Raw genomic sequence first — 9994 nt, 5'->3', positions numbered from 1 at the left:
AATTATTCAAAGCATCGGTAGGTTAAATGTTTTTGAATATTTACATAAAGCTCTAATTTAATCCAACTCTGATTAAATCATTATTCTCATCTTCTTCAATGTAAATGTGCTTGTGTATCCTTTTAATAATAATATAGTAAAATAATAAATGTAATAATAATAATAATAATAATAATAATAATAAATACAGTAAAATAATACATGTAACAATAGAGTAAAATAATAAATGTAATGCAATAAGAATATCAGAGTGAAATAATAAATGTATTATTAATAATAAAAATAGAGTAAAATAAATGTAATAGTAACAACAATAATGGAGTAAAATAAATGTAACAATAATAATAGAGTAAATAATAATTGTAATAATACCAATAATAATAGAGAAAAATAATAAATGTACCATATATTCTCGAGTATAAGGCAACCCGAATATAAGCCAACCAGGACCTTCACTCGAGTATAAGCCAAGGGGGGCTTTTTCAGTCCTAAAAAAGTGCTGAAAAACCCGTCTTATACTCTAGTATATACAGTATGTTTAATTATGCTATTGTCACTATTTTATTTTGCTGTGTTACTGTGCATAATTGTGTTTTTTATCTTGATGTATTTTTATCTGCTGATGTTTATTATGTATGTATATTGGTTTTGTTGTGATTATCAAGTCCTTTTGGGGAGATGTAGTACAAAATTAAAGTTGTTGTTGTTATTATTATTATTATTATTATTATTATGTTTATTACATTTATTAAACTGCCCAAACTTTGTGTCTCCAGGAGGGACATCATCCTGTGGCGCAAGCTTGTTAGCAGCCAGCTGCAATAAATCACTCTGACCAAGATGTCATGAGTTCGAGATCAGCCCATGTCGGGGTGAGTGCCCGACAATTAAAAAATAAAATATAGCCCCTGCTCGTTGCTGACGTAAGCAACCCAAAAGATAGTTGCATCTATCAAGTAGGAAATTTAGGTACCACTTATATGTGGGGAGGCTAATTTAGGATACCATAAAAATAATCCAGCCACCATTGGAATGAGGAAGTGCCATTGCAGTGGATGATGAAGCAGCTGCTCCCCCTGTGGCCTGAATCAAGCATACCCTCAGGAAGCTGGAAGCTGGAGAAGGTTTAAATTGCCTCTGCGTCTTTCTCTGTCTCTGTTCTATGTTATATGGCATTGAATGTTTGCCTTATATGTGTACAATGTGATCCACCCTGAGTCCCCTTCAGGCTGAGAAGGGCGGAATATAAATACTGCAAATAAATAAATAAATAAATAAATAAATAAATAAATAAATAAAATTTGCTATTGTTTTCAATGACTATCTCATCGTCTCAACTCATTCAGGAATGAAAACAAAGTTTCTGAAGTCGAACAACTCTTTTCCAAGTCAGGACCGCACCATTACACAGGAAATAACACTTTCAAACCAGGAACAGAACATTTCCCCCCCAAGTTTTGTTACATAGTGATGTTGGAGAAATGACTGAATTTAAATGAAAGGGATACAGTAGAGTCTCACTTATCCAAGCTAAACGGGCCAGCAGAAGCTTGGGTAAGCAAATATCTTGGATAATAAGGATTAAGGAAAAGCCTATTAAACATCAAATTAGGTTATGATTTTACAAATTAAGCGCCAACACATCATGTTATACAACAAATTTGACAGAAAAAGTAGTTCAATACACAGTAATGTAATGTTGTAATTACTGTATTTACGAATTTAGCACCAAAATATCATGATATATTGAAAACATGGAGTACAAAAATTGCTTGGATAATCCAGAAGCTTGGATAAGCGAGGCTTGGATAAGTGAGTCTCTACTGTAAATCAAAGAGGTAATAGATGTGGGCAGAATGTCAGGATAGAATCCTTCTGGAACATGGCAGTACAGCCTGGAAAACACACAACAACCCCGATTATTTTTTAAATATGGTAAATATGGACTATGATTGCTTGGGGTGTCACAATAATATCCATCAGAACACATAAAGGGATCGCTTTAGGGTTCAGTTCCCAAATAGGAATGGGGAAAGGATCCCTGTCTCTTTAAATGGGTGCAAAAGAGGGAATTTCTTTGCCTGTTCCCTGGTTGTACAGGGAACTGAAATCCCTCCTATTGACACCTCTTTTAAAAAGGTACGGGAGCCCCACTTCAGTTTATACTTTAGCAAGGCCAGTGAGGCCCACACAAGGCTGGAATGATGCACCCTGCCTTCGATTGTGATGCGCGCATGGTTCTATGACAGTTGAGGCTGCCTGTCATAGTTGAGGCTGACAGTTGAGGAGCCCCAGCCCTGGGGCAAAAGGGTCCAGAAAAGGGCCGAGAGGGGCTTCCCATGGCCAGAAAGAGAAGCGGGAGAAGGATGTCCCATCACCAGGTAAGGGAAGCAGAGGATGGAGATCCAACCAGGTAAGAGATGGAGGGGAGGGAGGAGAGCCAGCAGCCAGGTAAAGGAAGGAGAGTCCATATTCAGGTAAGGGATGAAGAGGAAAGACACCCAATGATCAGGTAAGAGAAGAGGAAGGCCACCAAATGATCAGGTAAGGGATGAAGAGGAAAAATACCTAATAATCAGGTAGGTGATGAAGAGGAAAGACACCCAATGATCAGGTAAGAGAAGAGGAAGGCCACAAAATGATCAGGTAAGGATGAAGAGGAATTGCACTCTATTATAATGTCAGTGGTGAAGAGGAAGGACACCCAGTCATCAGGTAAGGGAAGAGGAAAGCTACAAAGTCATCAGGTAAGGGATGAAGAGGAAAAATACCCAATAATCAGGTAGGTGATGAAGAGGAAGGCAACCAAATAATCAGGTAAGGGATGAAGAGGAAAATACCTAATAAACAGGTAAGGTCTGAAGAGGAAAAACAACAAATAATCAGGTAAGGGATGAAGAGGAAGTATATTCAATAACCAGGTAAGAGAAGAGGAAGGCTACCAAATTATCAGGTAAGGAATGAAGAGGAAAATTCCCAATAATCAGGTAAGGGATGAAGAGGAAGGCCACACAATTATCAGGTAAGAGAAGAGGAAGGCCACAAAATTATCAGGTAAGGATGAAGAGGAAACATACCTAATAATCCGGAAAGTGATGAAGAGGAAGAATACTCAACAATTGTCAGGACCCAGGCTGCAGAGCACCAATAACCTTACACAGAGGCCAGAATCTATCTAATATCTTTATTAAAGAAATATATAAAATCAATAAAAACAAGTGAAGAATATAGTTCAAAAGCAGACCTTTCAGATAAGGTCAAATATAGTCCAGAAAAGTATTGTCCAATATAAGATATTAGAGTTCAAAGTTTTAATCCACTTGACCGAAACACACACTTTGCCAAGCAATAGTGTGGGGAAATAACAGAGTCTTTATAGTCCAATGAAGCTTGACAACAAGGATGGAAATAAACTTGATTCTTGACTTGATCCAAGACTTAAAACGAGGCAAACATGAAGCATGAAACAAAGTCCGTGGCAAAACGTGAGACAAGGCAAGGCTTGAAACTTGATCCGGAAAGCAAGGAACTGGGATTACGAAGTCCACACACGATCTCTCTCCTCAAGCTGATCAATTGACTCCGCAAAGTTTCCCTTGCGACAAACACCTATATTGGGTCTCGTTTTCCCGCCAACAGAACTCTTTCCCTAGAGAACGAGAAGCAAAACCCAACTCTGTCCAGATGCATGACTCCTTAGAATTTCCCAAGGGAAGCAGACCTAATCAGCCATTTGTTTGGCAGCGATTCTCAGGCTTCTGCGATTAGCCTCCCTGACTCCCCTATCTTTGGTATAATTGTCCCTCCGGGAAAACGGGGGGGAGTTCTGCCCAAGGCCTGTTTGGCTGAATTCTTGAGGGCAAACGTCAACATCCTGCAGGTGAAGAGACTCCGGCTCTTGCTGAACCGGCGAAAATCCCATGTTTTCCTCTTCGTCTGCCACAATAGTACTAGGAACAGGACTACAAGGCCCATGAGTCATCACAACAATTGGGAAAGAGAAGAGGAAAGCTACCAAATCATCAGGTAAGGATTGAAGAGGAAACATACATTCTAATCAGGTATGTGATGAAGAGGAAGAATACACAATTATCAGGTAAGTGATGAAGCGGAAGTATATCCAATGATCAGGTAAGAGAAGAGGAAGGCAAACAAAAATATCAGGTAAGGGATGAAGAGGAAAAATGCCTAATAATCAGGTAAGTGATGAAGAGGAAGGTCACCCTATTATTAGGTAAGAGAAGAGGAAGTATATTCAATAACCAGGTAAGAGAAGAGGAAGGATATCACATTACCAGGTAAGGGATGAAGAGGAAAATGCCAAATAATCAGGAAAGTGATGAAGAGGAAGGACACCCAATCATCAGGTAAGTGAAATCTATTCTCCGGAAGCATCCACTGAAATGGAAGGAAGGAAGGAAGGAAGGAAGGAAAGAAAGGGAAGGAAGGAAGGAAGGAAGGAAGGAAGGAAGGAAGGAAGGAAGGAAGGAAGGAGGGAAGGAAGGAAGGAAGGAAGGAAGGAAGGAAGGAAGAAAGGAAGGAGGACAGAAGGTTGATTTGATTGGGAGGAAAACCAAGGTAGGCAGGAGAAAAGCAGGTGTGCCCTAGAGAAGTGTATGTATCTCAGAGTCAAACGCCTGTGTGCAGCAAGAGACAGTTGGGAAGAACCAGGTCTTGGCATGGACTGAAGATGGGCCCCGAAGGAGGAGGAACGCCCTGGGAGAAAAGGCAACACTTGCCAGGCACAGGTGACTCTGGAAACGCACGGCTGTTGGAAGAAGCCAAAAGGAATGGTTTTCCTTTTGCACCAAAAGGAGAGCTGCGTTTTCTCTTAGAAAAGTAAGAATCCTAGTGAGACCACAAAGACCCTCCTGCCTGAGTCCAAATGCCAGGAACCCATGACTAACGCAGCCTTGAGAAGCGGGCGACCCATTTCCATGCAGAGATCTCCAACGGAGAAGAGTCCCTCTTCCAAGGAGTCTTTGGCCACCTTGCCATGTGGAAGGAGACATCCCGGCAAGCGGGTGTCAGAAGGAGAGGCTCAGGCAGGTAAGTCCCGAGGGCCCTTTCCGCCATGCCCAGGGTCGCACTGGCCGCCACTTTTGGGGCCGGGAAGGAATTTTCCTCCGGGACCGATTGGCCGAGGACCTCGGAGGTTTTTCGCCTTCCTTTGGGCATCCGGCAGCGGCCGCCGAGTAGAAAGGTTCACTAGATACAACTCACTAAGCTCAACTCAGGAAAAGGTGATGTCTTCGTGAGGGAAAATTAAGAAAGCACGTGGATATGGAAGCTTTGAAATGGAAAATCCAGAGGAAGTAGGAAGGCAAGGTCTTCAAGGAAACAAAGAAGAAGGAAACTGTCACCGTTTGGAAACGGAAGATGGCACACTGCTGGATACAACTGACTGCAAACAACCAAACAGCAAGAAAAGGTTGGATGACTGGAGAAAGATAGACACCCAGTCCTGAAGAGCATCGCCCTCCATTTGACAGAAAAGGAAAGGAAAGGAAAGGAAAGGTCTTTTCCGCCATGCCCTGGGTAGCACTGACCGCCACCTTTGGGGTCGGGAAGGAATTTTCCTCCAGGGCAGATTGGGCCCCGGTCCTGGAGGTTTTTCGCCTTCCTCGGGGCATCCGGCAAAGGTCTCACCAAGTCAGGCTCAGAACACTCTCAGACCATAGCAGGCCCATCTTGACCTAACCAACAAATGAAAGCTAATTGGAATAAACACCATGAATCTGGAAACTGCCTTTGTCTCTTTTTCTTCTTCTCCTTCATTGTTGTCCTATGAAGTGTGTACAGGAGGCACCCAGGCCCCTTCTGCACTGACGTATATAATCCAGATTGTTTGCTTTGAACCAGATAATATGGCAGCATGGACTCCTATAATCCAGTTCAGATCAGATAATGTGGATTCTCTGCTTCAGTAATCCAGATTGCATGGCAGGGCAGAAGGAGCAAGCCTCTGTTTGTCTTTTAATTACTGTATTGATTGCAATATTACAGTAATTAATACAATCCAGATGATGAGGATAATCAATCATGGAATGATATAGGATGGGATGGTATTGGGGATAGGATTAGCTAGGCCTCCTTTAACAGGAACTCCCAGGCAACCAGAAGATCCATTTATTCTGCACCTTCCAATCTCGATGGATTCTGGTTTACTGAGAGTCTTGTGTGTTTGGTGCCCTTGATGGGACACACCTTTCTGTTTTGATGGAATTGCATAATGTGTTTCCCCGAAAATAAGACAGTGTTTTTTATTAATTTTTGCTCCTAAAGATGCTCTAGGTCTTATTTTCATATGACGTCTTATTTTTCCATGAAGAAGAATTCACATTTATTGTTGAACAAAAAACGAACATTTATTATATACTGTACACTAATTGTCATCACAAACTAGCATAACCAGACAAACTGTGAATCCTATCAAGAATTTCTTGTTACTACCATTATTTCCATGTACAACACATGGTACATACATTTACCAACCCTGCATGCTCTGTTGTTCTGTTCGGCGGGAATGCTTCCAAACAAAAACTTTGCTAGGTCTTACTTTTGGAGGAGGCCTTATATTTAGCAATTCAGCAAAACCTCTACTAGGTCTTATTTTCTGGGGATGTCTTATTTTAGGGGAAACAGGGTAGCAGATAATCCTCTTTGTAACTAATTTAATGTCCCATTAATTTCAACTGACCTACTCTAAGGATGGCCATCCCATTGAAAGTAATGGAACATAAACGCAATTCATCTGTCATCAGAGAGATAGCATGTTGGTTATGTTTAATTATATTCCATTACTTTCAATGGGTTGATCATCCTGTTATCAGTCTATGTCTAAATATTTTAAAGGCACTAGATGTTAGTGTGTTTGTTATTAGAGTGTGAAATGTTAAATCAATTGTTGCTGTTGGATTGTGTCTATGTGTTCTGGCAAGCTTTCCAGCAGCACAGGAGTTAATTACATGCCAGCCCTGTTTGATTGCCTGCAGGGCCAATGGGTCAATACTTCCATTTCAACTGCGTGGACGGAACATTTGTCATGAACTGTGGAATGTTGGGTGGTGCCTGCTTGCACTGATAACAGACACGGCTTGCTGAGAGGACGTGCCATGCTTTGTCCTTGCTGAGGGAACATGTGTCCTGACTGTGATGGTGTTTAGTATTGTATATAGTCTGTAAATAAAAATATAGTACCGCTGGGATCAGCAGATAATTTATGACTGAGCTGTCGTTTGTTGGCGCCACTTTCGCCGATGCTCAAGTGGTCTGACTGAGAAGAAGGTGAGAGACCTGGCTCATCAATAAGTCAGGGTGATGAATAACCCCTGACACTAGACCCATATTATCTTGGAAGCTAAGCAGGGTCAGCTCTGGTTAATACTTGGATGGGAGACCATCAATTAATATCATATATAAACTATATTGCAGAAGAAGGAACTGGCAAAACTACTTTTGAGTATTCCTTGTCTAAGAAAACCCTGTGAAATTCATAGGGTTGCAATATGCCAACAGGCAATTTGACAACAGACACGCTCAATCACATTTCACGCTGGACATATAGCCAATTAAAGCAGCAAAAAGTGCATTTTATACCAACCCAATTGCTGCAGCACTAAACTGTCTCACAGGGCTGTTTTGGGTGGTTAGAGGCCTAATCCATCCTGGCCCAAAAGATAATATTGTCCATACAACAGGATGCTATGAGGAGCTTGCCCAACGTTTTGCAGACAAGATTGCTTGGATTCATTCTGACTTACATGCCACAGTTGGTACAGTTCTGGTGGATGTAGCCTTGGTTCCTGGTTAACCCAGTAACACATCTGGCATCCCCTGGGCAACATCTCTGTAGACAGCCAATTCTCTCACACCAGAAGTGAGTAGCAAGTCGCTTCTGTTACAACAAAAAAATCCTGTGTTGATGGATACTTTTTAATTTGTGCAACCTGAGGATGTGGACAGAATTCTTAGAGAGATGAGAGCCACCACATGTGCTCCAAACCCTTGCCTTTCCTGGCAAAGTGAAACAGGCTAGATTGATGGAGTGGGTGATTAATGCCTCCTTGTCTTGGGGCAGGGTCCCCATGGTCCTCAAGGAAACTGTGGTAAGACAATTTCTTTAAAAAAATACCTTCTCTAGACACCACTGTACTGGACAACTACAGACCAGTCTCCAGTCTTCCATTTTTGGGCAAAGTACTGGAGCATATGGTGGCTTTGCAACTTCAAGGGTTCCTGGATGAAGAGGATTGTCTAGATTCATTTCAGTCTGGTTTCAGGTCTGGTTATGGGACAGAGACAGCTTTGGTCATCTTGGTGGATGACCTATGCAGAGAACTGGTGGGATGTGTGCCCCTGTTGGTTCTCCTGGATCTTTCAGCAGCTTTCAATACCATCAATCATGATATCCTTCTGAGCCACCTCTCTGGGATAGGGCTCAGAGCCACTGTTCTTCAGTGACTCCATTCCTTCCTAGAGGGACGGTCTCAGAAGGTGTTGCTGGGGACTCCTGTTCGACTCCTTGGTCACTGGCTTGTGGGGTCCCTCGCAGTTCCATTTTGTCCCCCATGCTGTTAAATATATACATGAAACCGCTGGGAGAGGTCATCTGGAGTTTTGGAGTGTGGTGCCATCTATATGCAGATGACACCCAACTCTATTACTCCTTTTTACCTAATTCCAAGGAAGCATTTCCTGTGCTAAACCAGTGCCTGGAAGCTGTAATAGACTGGATGAGGGCAAACAAACTGCAGCTTAATCCAGACAAGACAGAGAATGTCTTAAAGCTCCTGGTGAGCTGTATGACAGTATAGGGAGTCAACCTGTGTTAGATTGTGCCACACTCCCTCTGAAAATGCAGGTTCGCAGTTTGGGAATTGTTTTCTATGACTATACAGTCAGCACATTGGATTTTTTCCCCCTTATCTGAAAAGCAACCTTTCATGAATTTCACTAGAATGGTGCTTCATCACACATTGGACTTCAATGGCCCCAAATTACCGCAGTCATCAAACAATGTCTCCACCTAACAATGGAACAAATCAGAGGTCTAAAAGATGTTCAATGTCCTCTCCCCCCCCACCCCCTTCCTGGGAACTGTTTAGGCTGATTGGCATCCATTGTTCTCACTCAGACTGGGAATACTACCATCATTAGTATCAATTTCCTCACATTCTTTCCTTCCCATGAGAGGCAAAACCAACAACAGGCAGTAAACTTCAAACCGAGCATTGAGATTTTATTAAATTTCCCACCTCTCCTCTGGTTGGTTCAGAGGCAAAAGCAGACTTGCACCTCCTCCAATGAGGCTGCGTATTCTAGCCAGCACCTTTCAGAGCCAATGGGAAATCATTTAGACTCACACCTCCTCCAATGAAGCTGCAGATCCTAGCTAGCACCGTCCAAGACCAGTGGAAGGCCAGGACAGCAATTTTCAATTGTTCTGTACTGCTATAAATAACCCACAGTTGGGAAATATAAGTATTTTGAGCACTATCTCGGCTGATATTCTCTTTGTCCATTGAAATTAAAGACCTCTGCTTTTGTCTTCTACTCATCTGTGTCTGAAGTAGCTGGGCACGCCAGGGTTTGTTGTTGTTTATTCATTCAGTCAGTCGCTTCCAACCCTTTGTGACCTCATGGACCAGCCCACCCAGAGTTTCCTGTCGGTCGTCGCCACCCCCAGCTCCTTCAAGGTCAAGCCAGTCAATTCAAGGATACCATCCATCCATTTTGCCCTTGGTTGGCCCCTCTTCCTTTTTCCTTCTGTTTTCCCCAGCATCATTCTCTTCTCCAAGCTTTCCTGTCTTCTCATTATGTGGACAAAGTACTTCATCTTTGCCTCTAATATCCTTCCCTCCAGTGAGCAGCCGGGCATTATTTCCTAGAGGATGGACTGGTTGGCTCTTCTTGCGGTCCAAGGCACTTTCAGAATTTTCCTCCAACACCACAGTTCAAAAGCATCTATCTTCCTTCGCTCAATCTTCCTTAT

At 42.4% G+C, this 9994-nt stretch overlaps 1 long non-coding RNA gene across 1 annotated transcript; it reads left to right on the top strand.

The window, feature by feature from the left end:
* The first annotated feature begins 205 nt into the window (after positions 1-205).
* Positions 206-5745, top strand: LOC134297472 (uncharacterized). Its single transcript, XR_010004227.1, has 2 exons — positions 206-2544; positions 2615-5745. It is a non-coding gene; the product is annotated as an uncharacterized LOC134297472 (long non-coding RNA).
* Positions 5746-9994: the final 4249 nt, after the last annotated feature.

This window comes from Anolis carolinensis, chromosome 3 (genome assembly GCF_035594765.1).
Source record: "Anolis carolinensis isolate JA03-04 chromosome 3, rAnoCar3.1.pri, whole genome shotgun sequence".
Classification (NCBI taxonomy): Eukaryota; Metazoa; Chordata; class Lepidosauria; order Squamata; family Dactyloidae; genus Anolis; species Anolis carolinensis.
This window is presented reverse-complemented; position numbering and strand designations above follow the sequence as displayed.